This window comes from Nycticebus coucang, chromosome X (assembly GCF_027406575.1).
Source record: "Nycticebus coucang isolate mNycCou1 chromosome X, mNycCou1.pri, whole genome shotgun sequence".
NCBI classification, from domain to species: Eukaryota; Metazoa; Chordata; class Mammalia; order Primates; family Lorisidae; genus Nycticebus; species Nycticebus coucang.
Window position 1 is genome coordinate 15,744,666 of NC_069804.1, and position 22,042 is coordinate 15,766,707.

The 22,042-nt window shown below is 42.3% G+C and overlaps 1 pseudogene; it reads left to right on the forward strand.

Moving 5' to 3' along the window:
* Positions 1-7,432: 7,432 nt before the first annotated feature.
* Positions 7,433-8,111, forward strand: LOC128578029 (sesquipedalian-2-like; annotated as a pseudogene).
* The last annotated feature ends 13,931 nt before the right edge of the window (positions 8,112-22,042 follow it).

A 22,042-nucleotide genomic window follows, 5' to 3' on the forward strand; every position in this document is an offset into this window, starting at 1 on the left:
TATCCTTCTGGGGAGCCTTGGGAGTCCATTTGTAATGCCATAATTTGGTCATCTATAACCTGGAGACTGCCTATGTTAAAAAAATACATAATATACTATTCAGCCACTAAAAAGATGGAGACTTTACATCTTTTGTATTAACCTGGGTGGAGGTGGACCACATTCTTCTTAGTAAAGTATCACGAAAATGGAGAAGCAAGAATCCAATCTAATATGAAGGCAGCAGACGAGCTAATACAAGTGGGGGGTGGGTAGGGGAATGAGCAAGTGGGGAGAGGGGAGGGTGGAGAGAGGGGTCACGGTGTATGGCACACCTCTTGGGGGTGGGACACAATTATAAGAGGGACTTTAACAAATGCAATCAGTGTAACCTAATTCTTTGTACCCTCAATGAATCCCAAACCATAACAAAGAAATATTATATATAAATATATATATATTTTTGTATCTATATATAACTCAACAATAGCCACAGCAATTGTTTAGAACATAGAGCAACAAAATATTTTGGGGGAAGAGGAGTATTTTATCCTTGCCATTGTGTAGATTACTGGTTCCTGGTGATAATCAAGGCTGACAAACTTTTAGACAGTTTTATTGTTTAAATTTTTCTGCATGGAAAACACCCCTTGCTCTTGTACCTGGGGAGGGGGACCACTCCCTTCCAGGGCACAGCGGGGCAGAGCTGAGCATGTACCTCCACCCCTGTTTAAGAGCTAATCAAAACTACAAGGCTGAAGGAAAGCCAAAAGGAAGAAAGATAATGCTTGGGGAACGGGATAAAGGAAAGCAAAGCAAATTAAATACAGATACCTAGAATTGTGAAGCAGGTCCTTTGAAATTCTAATGAAATTGGCTTGAACCTCGACCCATATGTGGAGGGAGCCTGTGTTCCAACCTTTCTGGAGATTCTGAGAAGCAAAGGTAGTGGTGGAGGGACAGATGTTTTTATACTGGTCGCTTCTTGCTCTGATAAGCTTCCTAGGAATTTACTTCCATAGATTGACCATCTCTTCACCCCCCACCCCCACCAGACATCACATACAGGAGCCATTTGTGTGGATGAGTCTGGAGGACAGGGTGGAAGAGAAGAGATGCACAACTTACAGAATGTTTACGAAACTGAGAGCTTTGAACTAGTTTATATCCAAGGTCTTGCACAACTGCAGGGACACTATTCACGAGGTATTCTATGTGAGAAGATAGCGCTCGGAGTGTGGCATCAGCACCACGCTGCCCTGTCCCCTCTTTCCCTCTCAAAGTTTTCCTCCTTCCCTTTCTATAGATCTGTCGTTCTGCTTCTGCTGGCTGAGGCCAGGTTGGGGAGGGTGGGAGCTTTAGGGGTCCTGCTAGCCTCTAATCCAGTGCCCTAGCCTCGCAGCAGGGTTTCTTCTGCTGGTTTAGGCTGGTGGTTCTCGACTGGGTGCAATTCTGTCTTTGCCCCCAAGGGAACATTTGGCAATATCTGGAGATAGTTTTGGATGTCACAACCGAGGGATGCTACTGGCATCTAGTGGGTAGAGGCCAGGGATGCTGCTAAACGTTCCACACTGCACAGGACGGTCTGCACACGGCAGAATGACCTGGCCCCAAATGTCAATAGTGCTGAGGTTGTGAAAGCTTGCTCTAGAGGGGCCTCTCAGGCTTCTCTCCATTTCCTTCAACTATCCACTGCAATTTCACTTTCTCCTTACCACTACCAGGGACACCCCTTCACATGCTCAAAGCTTTATCCACAGGCTCTGCTCTATCAGTTCATTAATTCAAATCCTCCAGGGTCCAGGCAGCAATATAAATGAGTGAAGTGAATTACCATGAAGATGAGAAGTGGCATTGGCCCGCTGCTTCAGTGGTAGGGACAATGGGGAATGGTGAGGACTGCGGCAAAGGGAGCCTGCATACCCTGTGCATAATGGCAGCCCTGGGTTACTGCCACGCAGGCTCCTGAGCTGCTAGATTTCTGATTCCTTGAGAGAGACTCAATGTCTCATCTCCCGAACTCCACAGCAAGCCCCTTTTGTGTTATTTACTTTTTTTGTTGGATTATAAAATACACACATACATGCACGAGTTTTAAGTGTTCAGCCCAATGAATTGTCACAATAATCTTGAAGTAGAAAAAAGTTGGAGGACTTGCACTACCATATCTTAAAACTTATTATAAAGCTAGAGTGCTTAAGATAATGTAGTCTTGTTGCAAATGATAGATTAATGGTACAGAAATACATCCGCATATGTATGAGCCCTTGATTGACAATAAAAAAGCTATCATAATGCATTGGTGGAAAAGTCAGTCTTTTCAATAAAAGTGGCTCTGGAGCAATTGGATATTCACGTGGAAAAAAATGAATCTGGAATCCCCACCGTGCACAAAAATTAATTCAATATGTATCGCAGATCTGAACGTGAAAGGTAAAACAATAAGGCTTCTAGAAGAAAGCATAGGATAGTATCTTCATAGGTTTCATAAAGAATTTTTTAAACAGGGCATATAAAGCACTAACCATAGAAGAAAAGATTGATAAATTGGATTTCATTAAAGTTAAGAACTTTTTAATCAGGACTGATGACTAAGAGTTTTGGCAACCTGAGGAACAGTAGAACTTACTGGCAATACATCTTTGAAGGATACTTGCCTATTTTTTTTTTTTATGTTGGCAACTACTATTTCTAATTTAAAACACTGAGGGGAAAGAAACCACTGTGCAGGCTGATGTTATGCAGGCCAAACAAAACAGGTCTGTGGGCCAGCTCAGGTCCATGCCTCGCCATTTTGCAACCTCACCTTTAGCAGCACAGAATGACAGAGGTTTTAACATTTCTGTATTTCCTCATCCTTTCCTTGACCAGCCTCTGCAAGGGGAAGAAATAATGCAGGCATGTATTTCTCAATAAGAATTTTTCCTTAGATGACAGAATGCGTTGAAGTTTTAAATAGCACTTTCTTCCCCTCTGATAGACTCAATAATTAATGATAATATTTTAAAACATTATGCAATCAACTTTTCATGGGCCCGCTCTGTGTGATCAGCCTGGTTTGCCTCTGTGGAGACCACTGCTGATCCCTTTTCCACTTTGCTTTCTGACTCTAGAATTTCTTAGCATCCCTGGATGATAGTTTTAGAGACGTGGAAAGTTAGCTTCAAGTTGCAGTGAGTCCTGGAAACAGGCTGAGTTAAAACTTTTTACATTTTGAGCTCATTAATGTCCAACTTCCTTACTCTCTATCTCCTTCCCAAACTCAGGTTTTAGCTCCTCCTTTTCTTCTCCCAGGCATCACTCTTCCCTCTTCCTTAAATCTCTCTTGGTCCAGCTGGAGGCAGTGGGGGGCGGGGATTTCTTTTTCTCACCACTTCTAGCCCCGCTGTTAGGATGAATAAGAGGATGTGGCCTCGGGTGACACCTGTGGCTCAAGGAGTAGGGTGCCGGCCCTATATACCAGAGGTGGTGGGTTCAAACCTGGCCCCGGCCAAAAACTGCAACCAAAAAAAAAGAGGACATGGCCTTTCTGCCTAACTTCCTGAACTTGAAAAAAAGAAGAGCAGGTGGCCTGAAGGATGGCACCCAAGAAGCATAGCATAGTAGATCCCTTAGTGTGGGATCTGGAGTTAGACTGCCTGGATTCAAATCCTGGCTCTATTCCTTAATAGCATTATAATTGGGGCAAGTTACTTGCTTCTCTGTGCCTCAGCCTCTCATCTGTAAGTTACCAATAATAGTGTATGTCCTTTGTGTGTGTGTGTGTGTGTGTGTGTGTATAATGCACACACACACACATATATCACTTAGAACAGTGCTTAGTAACCACTACACACGAGTTTGTTAAATTAAAAATTAACTGTTGGCTGGTTGTCTGCAAGGCCTAGACATTGAGCTAAGCATTAGGAAATAGAAGGCACAGGGGGCTCTGTCTCAGAGATGATCCCAGGGGTCCTCAAACTTTGTAAACAGGGGGCCAGTTCACTGTCCCTCAGACCGTTGGAGGGCCGGACTATAGTTTAATAAAAAACAACCATGAACAAATTCCTATGCACACTGCACATACCTTATTTTGAAGTAAAAAAACAAAATGGGAACAAATACAATGACACCGCCGCATGTGGCCTGCGGGCTGTAGTTTGAGGACCCCTGGGACATAGACCATCAGTCCACCCCTGATTGCAAGACAGGCAAACAACTTAGCCAAAATGACCCTCCTCTTTCCTTGAATTGGCCCAAAATGTGACTGCTGGATGTTTTGATGACTATTACTGAAACCTGGTAATGGCTAAAATCCCAAGCCACTCAGAAGATAAAGAGATCTCTGTGAAGTTCTCTCCTAAGAGTTGAAACAAGAATTACTATGCCAGGCTCAGCACCCGTAGCACAGTGGTTACGGTGCCAGCCACATACACCGAGGGTGGCGGGTTTGAACCCGGCCTGTGCCAGCTAACAACTGCAAAAAAAAAAAAAATAGCTGGGCGTTGTGGTGGGCACCTGTAGTCCCAGCTACTTGGGAGGCTGAGGCAAGAGAATCACTTAAGCTCAAGAGTTTGAGGTTGCTGTGAGCTGTGATGCCATGGCACTCTACCAAGGGCGACATAGTGAGATTCTGTCTCAAAAAAAAAAAAATAGAATTACTATGCTAATGAAGAAACATTTGACCCTGAGAAGTGAAGTAACTTGCCTAAGACATAGCAGCATGGTAGAAAAAAGCCTAGATTGCCTTGAACAGACTATTAATAGAAATATGGATATTAAATGTTGTTGGTGAGGGCTGAGAAGGAGTAAGGAGAATGATAGAGAAATACTATGTCACCTCAGAGGAAACCTTCATCCCTTGAAGAAACGTAGTAGAAATCTGGAATTGAAGGATGTTATTGTTGAGGACTTACAAAGAAGAGGGAAACATGTTTTTGGAAGCTGGAGCAGGGGGGATCCTTGTTACAGTGACAGAGAACTTAGGAGGATTGTGTCCTGTATTTATGTGGACGGCAGAACTTATGAAGGATGTATATTTTGCTGAAGAGATTTCCAAGCAAAATATTGAAGGTACAGCTTGGTTTCTTCTTCTTTTTGGTTAAATGTGAGAGGAAAGAGATAAATTGAGGGAAGAACCATTAAACAAAAAGGAACTAGTACTCCATGATTTGGGAAATTCTCCGCCTATCCAGATTGTAAAGGTCAAAGAATCCCATCACACAAAGGCTCTCTGAAGAGGTTAAAAGGTGTAACTCAGATTCTTGCAACCAAACCCAGGGACCTTTAGAAAGTTTAAGAGCATTGTCCCTCAGCCATCTTAGCAAAAATCAAAAACAAAAGTGAGATTATTTCAAAAAATGTTTACGGACCTGGCTTCCATCCCATCACAATCATGGGAGATACACAAAATTCTTGAGAATTTTACACCAATAGAAACACTATCGACTTATATCAAAAGGGACATAGTATATGAAATGAAAGAAAATTGTTAGATCCCCCAAATTCTGCCAGCAGGAAGAAAGCTGATACAAATACTTAGATACAAACACATACCAACTTTCATGAAAAAGGAGATGACTCAGAGGGCAGAACCAAGAGACCAGAGGGTGAAGCTAAGAGTCCTAGAAACCTAATGGAGTTTGGTGGGACTTAAAAACTTCTTTAGGGCCAGTGACTCCTTTTTACCTTCTATCCCCCCCTTTGAGGCACAATGTCTACAACTGTTATTCTATGCCTGTCCCACCATTATATGTGTTGAGAGCAGATGACTTGTTTTTAGTTTCACACATTCACAGATGGAGAGGTATTGAGACCCAGGAGTTGTAGTTCAGGAATTATACTCAGAGCCATATCTGTTCTTGATTTAGGTGATGAAAATAAGATGTGAGACTTTTGAGTTAGATTTAGATGACATCTTTGGACTTTGAGTTGATGCTGTGATGGGATGAGACCTTTGGGGACCTTGGGATGGGGTGAATATATTTTGCATGTGGAATGAGTGAGAATCACAGAGGGCAGGGAAGGCAGACCACGATGAGCAGAATTTTGGCCCTTTTGATCTCGGCCTGCTGCCGTTACTCCTGTGGTTATAGTGTGTTACATGGCAAAGGGGATTCTGCAGGCGTAATTAAGGCTATTAATCAGCTAACCTTAAAATAGAGAGACTATCCCAGATTATCCAGCAGACCCAATGTAATCACATGAGCCCATAAAAGCGGAAGACATACAGCAGGAGAGGAAGTCAGAGAGATCTGAAGCGTGGGAAGGACTTGCAGATAGAGGGGGCCGTGTGATGAGAAATGCAAGGTGGCCATAAGGAACTGACAGAGTCTCCTAGCTGATGACCAGCAAGAGGACAAGGACCTTAGCCCTATAGTCACTAGGGACTGAAATCTGCCAACAACTTGGATGTGGTAAGACATAGAAGCAGATCCATCCCCAGAGCCTCCAGAAAGGAGCCTTGCCGACCCCTTGATCTTGTTTTTGAGAAACTCTAAGCTGTCTTAGTTAAGGCATGCTGTATTCAGAACTTTTGACCTATAGAACTGTAAGTTAGGAGCTCCCGGGTGGGACTCCCCGTTCTCCCGGCTCCGATGGCTGTGGCAGCTCCGGCGGCAGAGGTGCGGGGATGGGCCCCAGGCGCGACCGCAACCTTCACCTCGGACTGCCCTCCTGGGCACTAGCGCCACTGGTGGTGGGAGGATTGAGCTGTGTGGCTAGTTAGAAGTTTCCTGCCCTCCCCCATGAGCCCTGTTGGTCCCTTTGAGAGAAAAGGAAGGAAAGACCAGCCCATTTCACAGATGAAGACACTGAGCCTCAGGGATGCAGCAATTTTTTTTGAGACAGAGTCTCACCGTGTCACCTTCAGTAGAGTGAGGTGGTGTCACAGCTCACAGCAACCTCAAACTTTTTTTTTAATTTTTTTTTTTTTTTTTTTTGTAGAGACAGAGTCTCACTTTATCACCCTCGGTAGACTGCCATGATGTCACACGGCTCACAGCAACCTCCAGCTCTTGGGCTTCCGCGATTCTCTTGCCTCAGCCTCCCGAGCAGCTGGGACTACAGGCGCCCGCCACAACGCCCGGCTATTTTTTGGTTGTAGTTCAGCTGGGGCTGGGTTTGAACCTGCCACCCTTGGTAAACTTTTTTTTTTTTTTTTTTTTTTTGCAGGGGCCGGATTTGAACCCGATGCCTCCGGTATATGGGGCTGGCGTCCTACTCCTTGAGCCACAGGCGGCTCCCAGCAACCTCAAACTCTTGGGCTTAAGCGATTGTCTTGCCTCAGCCTCCCAGGTGGCTGAGACTACAGGCGCCCGCCACAACGCCCAGCTATTTTTTTTTTTTTTTGGTGCAGTTGTCATTGTTGTTTAACTGGCCCAGGCTGGGTTTGAACCCGCTATCTTTGGTGCATGCACTGGCGCCGTAACCACTGTGCTATGGGCGCCCAGCTGACGCGGCAATTCTTGTGGGAGCCATGAAGTTGAATGAGAGACGTGTAGCCCACTATGCACTAAGTGACTCCCCAGCGCACCACACAGGCTTCCTGCGCACTTGGGTCAGGGGAGGGACCCCACCTAACTCCAGTGGCACTGGCCGAAGATGCTGGTTTGTCCCCAGTGGCAACTTGCTGTTCTTCGAGAGTCACGAGGGCTGGCCCCGCTGAGCCTGGTGGTGCTGGAGGGCTGCACGGTGGAGCTGGCTGACGCTCCAGCACCTGAGGAGTTTGCCTTCGCCATCTGCTTTATGCCCCTGGAGTGCGTCCGCACCTGCTGGCAGCAGATGGGCCAGCGGCCCAGGAGGCTTGGGTGAAGGCACTGTCCCAGGCAAGTTTTGGCTGCATGTGCCTGGTGGTTCGGGAGCTGGAGAGCCAGTTGCAGGAAGCCCGCCGGAGCCTGGCCTTGCAACGCCACTCATCCTGCAAGGCTGTTGCTAACAGCTGTGAGCCCCAGGCTCCGGACTATTGGTCTCTGGGTCTGGAGAATGGCCACTCCCTTCGCAGAGACTATAGTCCTGTCAGCTTAGTTGAAGAAGAGGGCAGCAGGTGGGCAGGGCGAGGGTTGGCTGTGTGGGAGTTGCAGGGCCTTGCCAACGTGTCCCTGAGACCTCCTGCTTTTTCACCCTGCACGACTGGCAGGCACCCTACCCACTGAGCCCCGGACGCCGCCCCTTGTGGTAATTCTTATTGCCGAGCTGGGCTCCCACGAAGATGCTCCTGCCCCTAAAACTACTAGTGAGGTCACCTAGAGCTCTTTCACAGTCTTGCTTGTCCCCAGGGTTAACTTGCTCAAACCTGTGATTGCTAGTCTCCCAGCACCCTGACAACTGTTTTCTTTTTCTTTTAGACAGAGTTTTGTTCTGTCACAAAGGCTGGAGTGCAGTGGTGTGATCATAGCTCACTGCAGCCTCGAACTTCTGGTCTCAAGCAATCCTCCTGTCTCCAAAGGAGCTGGAACTATAGGCTGGCTAGTGTTTTTTTTTTTTTTTTTCTTTTCTATAGAGACAAGTCACCCAGAGTGCTGGGGTTACAAAGAGCCACGTGCCTATCCCTGTTTCCTTTTTCTCTTGTTCTGGGCCAGAGGCCAGACCAGCCTGATGTCCTGGGGGTGTAGTAGCAGTGGCTGGTTGAATCTGCCCCTTTCTAGTAGCTTCTCTTTCCCTTAACCCGGCCTTGGGCAAACCAAGACTCAACTAAGCCAAAGACAGAAGCTCAGACTCTCATCCTTAGCAGGTTGAGATGCTACCCAGGGCCGTTTCCTCATCCATTTTCCCAGTCCCATAGCCACTGCACTTTATTTTGTACACAGATACTATAGCATTTATCTTTCTTATTATCACAGTTTTTTGTATATGATTAAAACACTGAATAAAGGTTTTTTTACTATTAAAACTGTAAGATAATAAATGTGTATTTTTAAAAAACCACTAAGGTTATAGTAATTTGTTAACGGCAGCAATGGGAAATAAGTTCAAAGTTCTTATTCAACTTCTGACATTGTGGGGTCCACCAGGAATTCTCCTGGAGTTGGGGTAGGATGGGGTTGGGGAAAGGCCAAAAGATAAAGGGCCCTTTCTGATTTCTCTGTGCATTCATGGTTTTTATGAAAGACGTCTTTTGGAAAATAAAAAAAGGCCATAGAGGGACAACGGGTGCTTCTGGTGGGTTTCTGGAGGAGATTCTGTCCTTGTTTACATGAGTCTTGCAGGGCTATTATTTCTTCCCGTTCACCAGCCTGGTCATAAAGCAGCCGTTCTTAGCACAGTTGCAGATAGATGGTGTGACAGTGAGGTCAGAGACAGGAGCATCAGACGGCCTGGACTGTGGATGGCAGTGGGGTGGGGTAGGGGAGACCCTGGGGTCTCTTAAGTCCTTTAGAGGACGATTCTGAGGGCTGAGTACTGGCAGTTGGGTCCAGATGTCTACAACAGAGAACAGAAAGAAGAAGCGAGAGATACGGGGTGAAAAGGCCTGGCCTAGAGTCCTAGAAGCCACTTCCAGACTGCAGCTCCGAAAATCACCCCCTGCTTGGCTTTCTTTTTTTTTTTCCTCCTTGGCTTTCTATCATAAAATGTGGTCAAGGAGAAGACCCGCTTTGAGAAACCATAGCCTCAATTAAATAACATGATGCACGTGGAAGCATTTTGTCAGCTGCATAGCATCGCCTACATCCTAGTTGAGATTTGCTACACCTGACACCAAACTTCAACAGACCTTGATTGAGCTTTTCATGCAAAAACGTCTTAGAGAATCCAAAAGAGACCCTGCCTCAGCTCCTGCTGAGAGGCAGATACCGCTGCCAACACGGAGCCCCACAGCCACAGCTCAAGTATCCCAGAGGACTTCTACCCCCTTCTCAGCTCCTGCGCAGGAGGGTTAGGAGGTAACTTGCCACCTTTTTGGTTTTCCGGGGAGATGCGGTGGAGGGGGTCGAGGGAGAACTATTTTGAGGGATCTGTAGTATTGTAATTTCTGAGTGATTTTCGAGATAAAAAACATTTCTCTAGGCGCACACGTGCGCGTATGGACGTGTGTTCATACACCATTTGTCAGCTTGTGTACTTTTTCTCTTGGTGGACCAGCAGCCAGGCCTGTAGTTTCAGTTCTTATAGGATCTCTTCCTTCAGCTCCTCCAAATCCCAGACCAAGTGTGAGCAGGGCTTTATGGCAAGAGTGCCAATGTCTCCTGCGCGTCACCTAAGGCCGCAAAGTTGGAGCGAGAGAAAGGCAAACACAGGTTCTAGCTTGTTCCAGACAGGTTCGGGTTGTCAGTGTTCTTCTTGCCTACTTCTTGTCTACCTAACTTCAGGCTTAGCCCCAGACACAGAAGAAACAGACGAACTGAGGCTGGTTTTTTTTTTTTTTTAACCAGTTCTCATAATTGCTTAAGGCCAAATCCCTATCATAAATTCCTATTTTGTGTCATTCCTAGTGGTTCTGTTTCTCTGATTGAACCCTGACTGAGTTTTTCTGAACTTGGGGCTTAGCTTTAGATTTTACATCCAATTTGTGGTAGGGAAATACGTTGTAATGAATAGAGGCAAACTCTCTAACACGGACTCAGTCTTTCTGACTTAAAAGACATGAAATTGTGCTTGCATCATTCCATAGGGACACATCCAGACTGGATGTGGGTAGTGGGCTGCTGGCTTCCAACTCTGATCTTGGTGTTTTAGAATACATTACTTACCTTGATATTCGTAAGTGCTCAGACGAATTGCTGAATTTATCCATTTTCATGTGAATTTGGGGCTTTATTATCCCAAGAAAGGTTATACTCCTTAATCTCCGACTTTGCTGTGTTTAATTACCTATCTCCACCAAAATGCTATGTAAAAAAACCACTGCAATATTCAGTTGCTTCAATTATTAAGTACAAATTTATCTCATGTATTTGTGGGTTTGGTGATTTAAACTGGGTTCAGGGGGCAGGCAGTGAATCTGGTTTTGCCTAGGATCCTTCCCATATCCAGTGAGTGGCTGACTGTCAGCTGGTGTATGATGGCCTTAGCTAAAATGAGTGGGGTGACTTGGTTCTGCTCCACAAACTTCTCTTCCAGCAGGTCATCCTGGGCATGTTCTCATGGTGATGGCAGAATGCAGGAGTGAGCAGTCTAATCATGGAAACCCCTTTCAAGCCTCTGCTTGTGTTATGTTCTCCTACATCTTGTTAGCCTAAAGCAAGTCACGTGGCTGAGCCCAGAGAAACAGAAAGTGCAAAGTCTCATGGCAAAGGGGGTGTGGGTAGAGTGAAAGGTAAAGAATTGGGGTACATTCTGCGGTCTATCACACTTACCAGCACTCTTCAGTGAGGTGATAAACTATTGCTTGTATTTCCATTTTCAAAACCTAGACTTCTTATGGCTTTGAATGGCCATATAGTTTGTGACAAGAATTGTTCATTGTCAACCTATTGTGTTCTAGTCTTGAGCTCAGTACCCCTTCTCATTAGGAGAAGTCATTGTGAAGCTGTAGCTTTGTGCAATGAGCTTACTCTCTCCCTTTCTTCTCAGATATTTTAAACAAGGAAGGGGGAGTGAAAACGAAAACCCCAGGGGTGAAGAGTTGCTGAAAAGTGACAACAGACAAAAATCTATACTATTAGGCTGAGAGTAAACCGAGTCATGGCTGAGATTGCCTGAGTTACTTACCAGAAATGGTGGGAAGCAGATCAATGCTAAGTCGGTTGCATATACTATTATGTATTTATTTATTTATTATTATTTTTTGAGACAGAGTCTCACTGTGTCGCCCTCACAGTAGAGTACTGTGACGTCACAGCTCACAGCAACCTCCAACTCTTGGGCTTAAGTGATTCTCTTGCCTCAGCCTCACAAGTAGCTGGGACCACAGGTGCCCGCCATAACGTCCAGCTATTTTTTGTTGCAGTTGTCATTGTTGTTTTAGCTGGCCCAGGCCGGGTTTGACCCTGCCAGCCTCGGTGTATGTGGCTGGTGCCATAACCACTGTGCTACTGGTGCCGAGCCTATTATTTATTTTTGAGACAGAGTCTCACATGTCACCCTTGGTTGAGTGCCGTGGCAACATAGCTCACAGCAACCTCCAACTTTTGGGTTTAAGCAATTCTCTTACCTCAGCCTCCCAAGTAGCTGGGATTACAGGCACCTACCACAACATCTGGCTATTTTCTGTTGCAGTTGTCATTTTTGTTTAGCTGGCCTGGGCTGAGTTTGAACCTGCCAGCCTCGGTGTATGTGGCTGGCAATGTAATCACTGTGCTACGGGCACTGAGCCCCTATTATTTATTTTTAATTGTACTAGTGTCACAGACTGTAATTTGAAAGCACATTTGTAGGATAAAATAGGCATGTGTTTATGTTCTTAAAATTCTTAGGGGCTTTTCTCTTTGAGGGAAGTATGGTCCTTAGCAATTTTTCTAAGAGATGCCCATTTATTCATGAAAGGTGCCCTCTATATATTTGTCTTAGGATTCTGCAGAAGCTATCCCTGAGAGAAGGATTCAAGTGCAAGTAGTCTATTGCGAAGCGAAAGAAATACCAATAAGGAATGAGACAAGGATGGGAAGGCAGCCAATAAAGAGTACATCATCAAGCTCGTTAGCTCTGTGGGCAACTGGAGAGCATCATTCAGCTAGTGTAGAACATGTGTTTTATAGTCACTCCATCTAGGTTGTGAGGAAACTGGGGCATTTATACACCAGTCACCTCCCAGCAGTCAGTGGTTGAGGGCAACTCCTCTGGGGGCATTAATTCCCTGGCATTTCTGGTCTGACAAATGGGCAGGCAAAGTGGGATTTAGCAGTCAGAGAAATCCCTCAGGCAAATGCAAATGCTGGTAGGGGGAAGGCAGACCTAAAGTGGCAAGGATAAGGATGTGGGGGAGGACTACCAACGGAGCCTCTATGATTCCCCTGGACGTGCTCTGATACCTGAACTATGGAACTTAGAACAGTTCTTCTGCCTCCAGAAAATCTGCCTTCTCTATTTGAGTGAAGCACCAAATTAACATTTTGGTGGGGAATAAAATGCAATAAAATCGGGCGGAGCAAGATGGCAGCCGAGTAACAGCTTCCTTGCATCTGGGCACCGTGAGTCTGGGGAGATAGGACTCCAGGCATCTCTGGCTGGTGGGAACTGCCTATCATCACTCCTATGAGGATACAGGGAGTCAGCGAGAGACTTCTGGACCCCAAGAGGAGGACTAAAACAGTGGAAAACCGGCAAGTGGTCGCGTGTGTTCAACCCGTCTAAACCCGCCCACAACTGTAAGTTCAGTAGCAGCGAGACTGCAAACCAGAAAGGCCTTACCTGTGAACTCTTTTGATGTCCTTGGACTTGGCACTGAGTTGAACTGCCTTGGGGAAGGCCTGAGTGGGAGTGCGGAGAACTTTGGCCGTTGTCTAGGGCCCCAGTCTGAGCCGCTGAGCCAGACGGAGCTAATAGTGTTTGGCGGTGGGTCACACGGATCCATTGTCAGTGATCTGCCCCGGCAAGCTCCGCCCTCAGGGTCGCAGAGCTAGAAACGGGTGGGAGCTGGTAACCCAGCAACCAAGTAGCCTAAGGGTGGGGTCTGAGCCGCCTTGCAGCCCTAACCCTCAGGGGCAGAGTGAGACCGGTTTTGGCACACTGAGTAAGTGGATAGCCACTTCAGCAGTGATTCCAGCAAGAAAGCTGGGAAAGCTTCTGCTCAGCAAGTTTACAAGTTCAAAGTGCCTTTTAAGTGGGCTGAAGAGAGATTTAGGGTGTCTACCTGCTGGGGTTTGAGAAATCAGCAGCCTCCAGTCGTATCAGAACTGTGACTAACATCTCATACCCCAAAAGACCACGTGTTGCCCAGACAATATTCAACAACATATACAAACTGCTTTGTTTTTGGTCGTGTATTTTTTTTTTCTTTTTTTTTTGTTTGGTTGGGTTTTTTTGTTTGTTTATTTTGACGTTGTTGATGTTCTTTTGTTTCTTAATTTCAATCTTTTCCATACAGATCCCTTTTCCTTTCTCAATTTTTCTAGTTTAATTATAATTTCCCATTGCTGCCTTTTTTAATAACTACAACTTCATTTTTGCTAGTGTTTCTACCGCTATCACTTGGTTTTTCACCCAATTTTATCGCCATAAAGTTTTCTGTTTGCTTGTTTTGGTTTGATTTATAGCATTTTTGTCTTTCCTCTCTACTTGGTGGAGGTGGGGTACTGTGTCTGACCAGGTTAGCAAAGAGCTGCTGACCTCAAGGGAACCACCCAACTGGGCACCCAACCCCCAGAAGGTGGGGTTTTTTAAGGTTGTGTCAAAGTACCCTACTGTACACCTATATTGCCCTGTCTCCCTCTTTCTGTGCCTCTCTTCTTTTTGTCAATATTCCTTATCCCTACCCCCTCTCCTTTCTCTATCTTTCTTTTTTTTCTTATCACTCGGTCCTCCTTTCTTTCATCCCTTTTTTGCTCTTTAACCTTCTCACCTTTCTGGTCCTGTAACCCTTAGTCCACAGGCACAAGAACTTAAAGAGCAAGAGGAAGTGAAAGGAAAATTAGGGCAAGGAAACAGATAAAAGAAATCACTCATGAGGAAGAATCAGCAGAAAACTCCAGGCAACATGAAGAACCAGTCCAGAACAACCCCGCCAAGGGACCATGAGGTAGCTACTGCAGAGGATTCCACCTATACAGAAATGTTAGGAATGACAGAAAGGGAATTTAGAATACACATGTTGAAAACAATGAAAGAAATGATGGAAACAATGAAGGAAACTGCTAATAAAGTGGAAAATAACCAAAAGGAAATCCAAAAACAGAATCAAATCAGAGATGAACGATATGAAGAATATAAAAAGGATATAGCAGAGCTGAAGGAAATGAAACAGTCAATCAGGGAACTTAAAGATGCAATGGAAAGTATCAGCAACAGGTTAGACCATGCAGAAGAAAGAATTTCAGAGGTAGAAGACAAAGTTTTTGAGATAACTCAGATAGTAAAAGAGGCAGAAAAGAAGAGAGAGAAAGCAGAACGTTCACTGTCAGAATTATGGGACTTTATGAAACGTTCCAACATACGAGTTATAGGAATTCCAGAAGGGGAAGAAGAATGCCCCAGAGGAATGGAAGCCATACTAGAGAATATTATAAAAGAAAATTTCCCAAACATCACCAAAGATTCTGACACACTGCTTTCAGAGGGCTATCGGACCCCAGGTCGCCTCAACTCTAACCGAGCTTCTCCAAGACACATTGTGATGAACCTGTCCAAAGTCAAGACAAAAGAAAAGATTCTGCAAGCTGCCAGGAGTAAGCGCCAGTTGACCTACAGGGGCAAATCCATCAGAGTGACCTCAGACTTCTCTAATGAAACTTTCCAAGCAAGAAGACAATGGTCATCTACCTTTAATCGACTTAAACAGAACAATTTTCAGCCCAGAATTCTGTACCCTGCTAAGCTAAGCTTCAAAATTGATGGAGAAATCAAATCATTTACGGATATACAAACATTGAGGAAATTCACCACAACAAGACCAGCTCTACAGGGAATACTTCAACCTGTTCTGCACACTGACCACCACAATGGATCAGCAGCAAAGTAAGAACTCAGAAATCAAAGGACAGAACCTAACCTCCACACTGATGCAAAAGATAAAACTAAGCAATGGACTCTCACCAAATAAGACGAATAGAATACTACCACACTTATCAGTTATCTCCATAAATGTTAATGGCTTGAATTCCCCACTGAAGAGACATAGATTGGCTGACTGGATTAAAAAACACAAGCCATCCATTTGCTGTCTGCAAGAAACACACCTGGCTTCAAAAGACAAATTAAAGGTCCGAGTCAAGGGTTGGAAGACAATTTTTCAGGCAAATGGAATTCAGAAGAAAAGAGGAGTTGCAATCTTATTTTCAGATACATGTGGATTTAAAGCAACTAAAGTCAAAAAAGACAAAGATGGTCACTTTATATTGGTCAAGGGAAAACTACAACAAGAAGACATTTCAATTCTAAATATCTATGCACCAAATTTAAATGCTCCCAGATTCTTGAAACAGACCTTACTCAGTCTGAGCAATATGATATCTGATAATACCATCATAACAGGGGACTTTAACACACCTCTTACAGAGCTGGACAGATCCTCTAAACAGAAATTAAACAAAGATATAAGAGATTTAAATGAGACCCTAGAACAATTATGCTTGATAGACGCATATAGAACACTCCACCCCAAAGATAAAGAATATACATTCTTCTCATCACCCCATGGAACATTCTCCAAAATTGATCATATCCTGGGACACAAAACAAATATCAACAGAATCAAAAGAATTGAAATTTTACCTTGTATCTTTTCAGACCATAAGGCACTAAAGGTGGAACTCAACTCTAACAAAAATGCTCGACCCCATCCAAAGGCATGGAAATTAAACAATCTTCTGTTGAATAACAGATGGGTGCAGGAAGAAATCAAACAGGAAATCACTAACTTCCTTAAGCATAACAACAATGAAGACACAAGCTACCAAAACCTGTGGGATACTGCAAAAGCAGTTTTGAGAGGAAAATTCATCGCTTTAGATGCCTACATTCGAAAAACAGACAGAGAGCACATCAACAATCTCACAAGAGACCTTATGGAATTGGAAAAAGAAGAACAATCTAAGCCTAAACTCAGTAGAAGAAAAGAAATCTCCAAAATCAAATCAGAGATCAATGAAATTGAAAACAAAAGAATCATTCAGAATATTAATGAAACAAGGAGTTGGTTTTTTGAAAAAATAAATAAAATAGATAAACCATTGGCCAGACTAACTAGAAATAGAAAAGTAAAATCTCTAGTAACCTCAATCAGAAATGATAAAGGGGAAATAACAACTGATCCCACAGAGATACAAGAGATCATCTCTGAATACTACCAGAAACTGTATGCCCAGAAATTTGACAATGTGAAGGAAATGGATCAATATTTGGAATCACACCCTCTCCCTAGACTTGGCCAGGAAGAAATAGAGCTCTTCAACAGACCAATTTCAAGCACTGAGATCAAAGAAACAATAAAAAAGCTTCCAACTAAAAAATGCCCTGGTCCAGATGGCTTCACTCCAGAATTCTATCAAACCTTCAAGGAAGAGCTTATTCCTGTACTGCAGAAATTATTCCAAAAAATTGAGGAAGAAGGAATCTTCCCCAACACATTCTATGAAGCAAACATCACCCTGATACCAAAACCAGGAAAAGACCCAAACAAAAAGGAGAATTTCAGACCAATCTCACTCATGAATATAGATGGAAAAATTCTCAACAAAATCCTAGCCAATAGATTACAGCTTATCATCAAAAAAGTCATTCATCATGATCAAGCAGGCTTCATCCCAGGGATGCAAGGCTGGTTCAACATACGCAAGTCCATAAACGTTATCCACCATATTAACAGAGGCAAAAATAAAGATCACATGATCCTCTCAATAGATGCAGAAAAAGCATTTGATAAAATCCAGCATCCTTTTCTAATTAGAACACTGAAGAGTATAGGCATAGGTGGCACATTTCTAAAACTGATTGAAGCTATCTATGACAAACCCACAGCCAATATTTTACTGAATGGAGTAAAACTGAAAGCTTTTCCTCTTAGAACTGGAACCAGACAAGGTTGTCCTCTGTCACCTTTACTATTCAACATAGTGCTGGAAGTTCTAGCCAATACAATTAGGCAAGACAAGGAAATTAAGGGAATCCAAATGGGAGCAGAGGAGGTCAAACTCTCCCTCTTTGCTGACGACATGATCTTATACTTAGAGAACCCCAAAGACTCAACCACAAGACTCCTAGAAGTCATCAAAAAATACAGTAATGTTTCAGGATATAAAATCAATGTCCACAAGTCAGTAGCCTTTGTATACACCAATAACAGTCAAGAGGAGAAGCTAATTAAGGACACAACTCCCTTCACCATAGTTTCAAAGAAAATGAAATACCTAGGAATATACCTAACGAAGGAGGTGAAGGACCTCTATAAAGAAAACTATGAACTCCTCAGAAAGGAAATAGCAGAGGATATTAACAAATGGAAGAACATACCATGCTCATGGATGGGAAGAATCAACATTGTTAAAATGTCTATACTTCCCAAAGCAATCTACCTATTCAATGCCATTCCTATCAAAGTACCTACATCGTACTTTCAAGATTTGGAAAAAATGATTCTGCGTTTTGTATGGAACCGGAAAAAACCCCGTATAGCTAAGGCAGTTCTTAGTAACAAAAATAAAGCTGGGGGCATCAGCATACCAGATTTTAGTCTGTACTACAAAGCCATAGTGCTCAAGACAGCATGGTACTGGCACAAAAACAGAGACATAGACACTTGGAATCGAATTGAACACCAAGAAATGAAACTAACATCTTACAACCACCTAATCTTCGATAAACCAAACAAGAACTTACCTTGGGGGAAAGACTCCCTATTCAATAAATGGTGTTGGGAGAATTGGATGTCTGCGTGTAAAAGACTGAAACTGGACCCACACCTTTCCCCACTCACAAAAATTGACTCAAGATGGATAAAGGACTTAAATTTAAGGCACGAAACAATAAAAATCCTCAAAGAAAGCATAGGAAAAACACTGGAAGATATTGGCCTGGGGGAAGACTTCATGAAGAAGACTGCCATGGCAATTGCAACAACAACAAAAATAAACAAATGGGACTTCATTAAACTGAAAAGCTTCTGTACAGCTAAGGTGACGATAACCAAAGCAAAGAGACAACCCACACAATGGGAAAGGATATTTGCATATTTTCAATCAGACAAAAGCTTGATAACCAGGATCTATAGAGAACTCAAATTAATCCACACGAAAAAAGCCAACAATCCCTTATATCAATGGGCAAGTGACATGAATAGAACTTTCTCTAAAGACGACAGACGAATGGCTAACAAACACATGAAAAAATGTTCATCATCTCTATATATTAGAGAAATGCAAATCAAAACATCCCTGAGATATCATCTAACCCCAGTGAGAATGGCCCACATCACAAAATCTCAAAACTGCAGATGCTGGCGTGGATGTGGAGAGAAGGGAACACTTTTACACTGCTGGTGGGACTGCAAACTAGTACAACCTTTCTGGAAGGAAGTATGGAGAAACCTCAAAGCACTCAACCTAGACCTCCCATTTGATCCTGCAATCCCATTACTGGGCATCTACCCAGAAGGAAAAAAATCCTTTTATCATAAGGACACTTGTACTAGACTGTTTATTGCAGCTCAATTTACAATCGCCAAAATGTGGAAACAGCCTAAATGCCCACCAACCCAGGAATGGATTAACAAGCTGTGGTATATGTATACCATGGAATACTATTCAGCCATTAAAAAAAATGGAGACTTTACATCCTTCGTATTAACCTGGATGGAAGTGGAAGACATTATTCTTAGTAAAGCATCACAAGAATGGAGAAGCATGAATCCTATGTACTCAATCTTGATATGAGGACAATTAATGACAATTAAGGTTATGGGGGGGGAAGCAGAAAGAGAGAGGGAGGGAGGGGGGTGGGGCCTTAGTGTGTGTCACACTTTATGGGGGCAAGACATGATTGCAAGAGGGACTTTACCTAACAATTGCAATCAGTGTAACTGGCTTATTGTACCCTCAATGAATCCCCAACAATAAAAAAAAAAGAAAAAAAAATGCAATAAAATCCATACATTTTCAGCTTTAAGATCTAATTTGTGTGCAATAAACTGAACATATGTAAAGTTATAATTTGATGAGTTTTGTCATATGCAGACACATCAGTGAATCTTGTCTGAAGCAATTATCTGTGGTGTTCTGAGAGTGAATTTTCTATTTCCCTTATTCTTCCTGCATTTGTTAATTGGAATTCTTCTGTAAGGAGTATTTGTTTTCTTCCCCATTTATTTATTCAGCCATTTATATCAGTATGGATTCACAGATATTTAATCTTTGGATTATAATCTAACACTATTATTATTTAGTTTGTTGCTCAAATTGTTTCATCTTTGGCAATTGGACTCTCTTTCGGGTTGGCTTCTGTGTCCTTTTGACATGTTCCTATCTTATTTTTTTGAGCATCTCTGTTTTTTAAATATAATATTCAGTGAGTTTTGAATACCACCTATTGGTTAGTATTAGGCTTGGCTGGATGTAACAACAAATTCTAAGTAACAGTGTTTTAAATGAGATCGAATTTTCTTTTACTCTCCTGATATACCACGTTAATGGATCAGAAAACTCAATATTGTTTGTCAGTTTTTCCAAAATTATCTATAGATTCAAGGCAATCAAATTTGAAAGTCTCATAATGATTTTTCTAGAAACTGACAGGCTGATTCTAAAATTCATATGGAAAATTAAACTAAAAAAGACAAAACAAATTTGAGAAAAACAAAGTTGGAAGGCTTCCTATCTGGTTACAAAACTTAACTATACTTTTGGGGGCGGGACATAAATATAAGAGGGTCCTTATCTAACAAAAGCAATTAATATAACCTGCTTCTGTGTACCCTCAATGAATTCCCAACAATAAAAATAATTAACTATAAAGCTAACAGTAAACAACATTGGCACAGAATAAAAATATATAATATTAGTGGGACTAAATGGAGCATTCATAAATAGTTTACTGCATAGATGGTTAATTAATTTTTGACAAAAATGCCTAGGTAATTCAATATGAAAAGGACAGTCTTTCAACAAATGGTAGTAGAACAACTAGATAGCCACACACCAGAAAAAGGTGAACTTCAACACTTCTCTTGTACTTTATGTAAAAGTTAATTTGAAATATATCACCAACCAAAATGTAAGCATTAAAATAATAAAAATGCTAGAAAAAACTAAGATAAAATCTTCAGGGTAGGCAAAGTATTCTTAAAAAGGACATGAAAAGTACAAACCATAAAATAAAAATTTGACAAATTAGATTTCATAAAAATTTAAACTTAGGATCTTTAAAAAATAATGTTAAGAAAATAGAAGGACCAGTTACATTCTGGAAGAAAAGATTTACATCATCTGGATATACCTGATATTAAAATTGGAAAAATATTATAAAGGGAAATTGCAAACATTTCACTTGTAAATGAGGATGCAATATCCTAAACTACATATTAACAAGTTGAATTAAAAATTAATGTTCAAGTAATGTACTTTGGTCAAAATTATCCAGATGAAATAGAATGATTTTGAAGTATTTCTTCTTTTTCTATTGTCTATAAGATTTGGTATGATCTGTTTTTTTGAAATTCTCTTCTATTTTTAATTATAAATATTTTTTGTCTATTTTTTGAGACTTGGGAAAAAAAAATAAGAAGTAGTAAATGGATGACTCCATACTAAACCTCAGAGTCAAAGCACTTATGATAGACATACTCTGACAATGTGAATGTTACTTTTTTTGCATTATTATTATTATTATTATTGCTTAATATTTCGTTGCAGCAATCGTCTGATTTCTTTTCTGAATGTATTTATCTTCATTCGTTCTTTACGAGGTTTTTGTTTCTAGTCCTTATCTTAAACGTTGTTGTTATTAAATTTTAAGCCTTTTTAATTTTGTGAAGGCAAAAAGTAGAAACCAAATAAACACATGTATATGTATAGAGAAAATAAAAAAAAATAAAAAATAAAAAAAAGATTTACAAAGCACACATTATCTCATGAAGGATTTATATTCTAAACACAGTTAAGAGAATTAAAAACATGGGCAAAGATTTGAATACACATTTCACAAGAGAAGAAATGTGAAAAAAAAAAGAGAAGAAATGTGGATGGCATATACACATGAAAAGATGCCCAACATTGCCTCAGTGCCCGTAGCACAGTGGTTATGGCGCCAGCCCCACATACACTGAAGCTGGCGAGTTCAAACCCAGCCTGGGCCAGCTAAGAAACAATGACAACTGCAACAGAAAAATAGCGGGCGTTGTGGCGGATGCCTGTACTCCCAGCTACTTGGGAGGCTGAGGCAAGAGAATCGCTTAAGCCCAAAAGTTTGAGGTTGCTGTGAGCTGTGACACCACGGCACTCTACCAAGGCTGACATAATGAGATGCTGTCACAAAAAATAAAAAAATAATAAAAAGGTGCCCA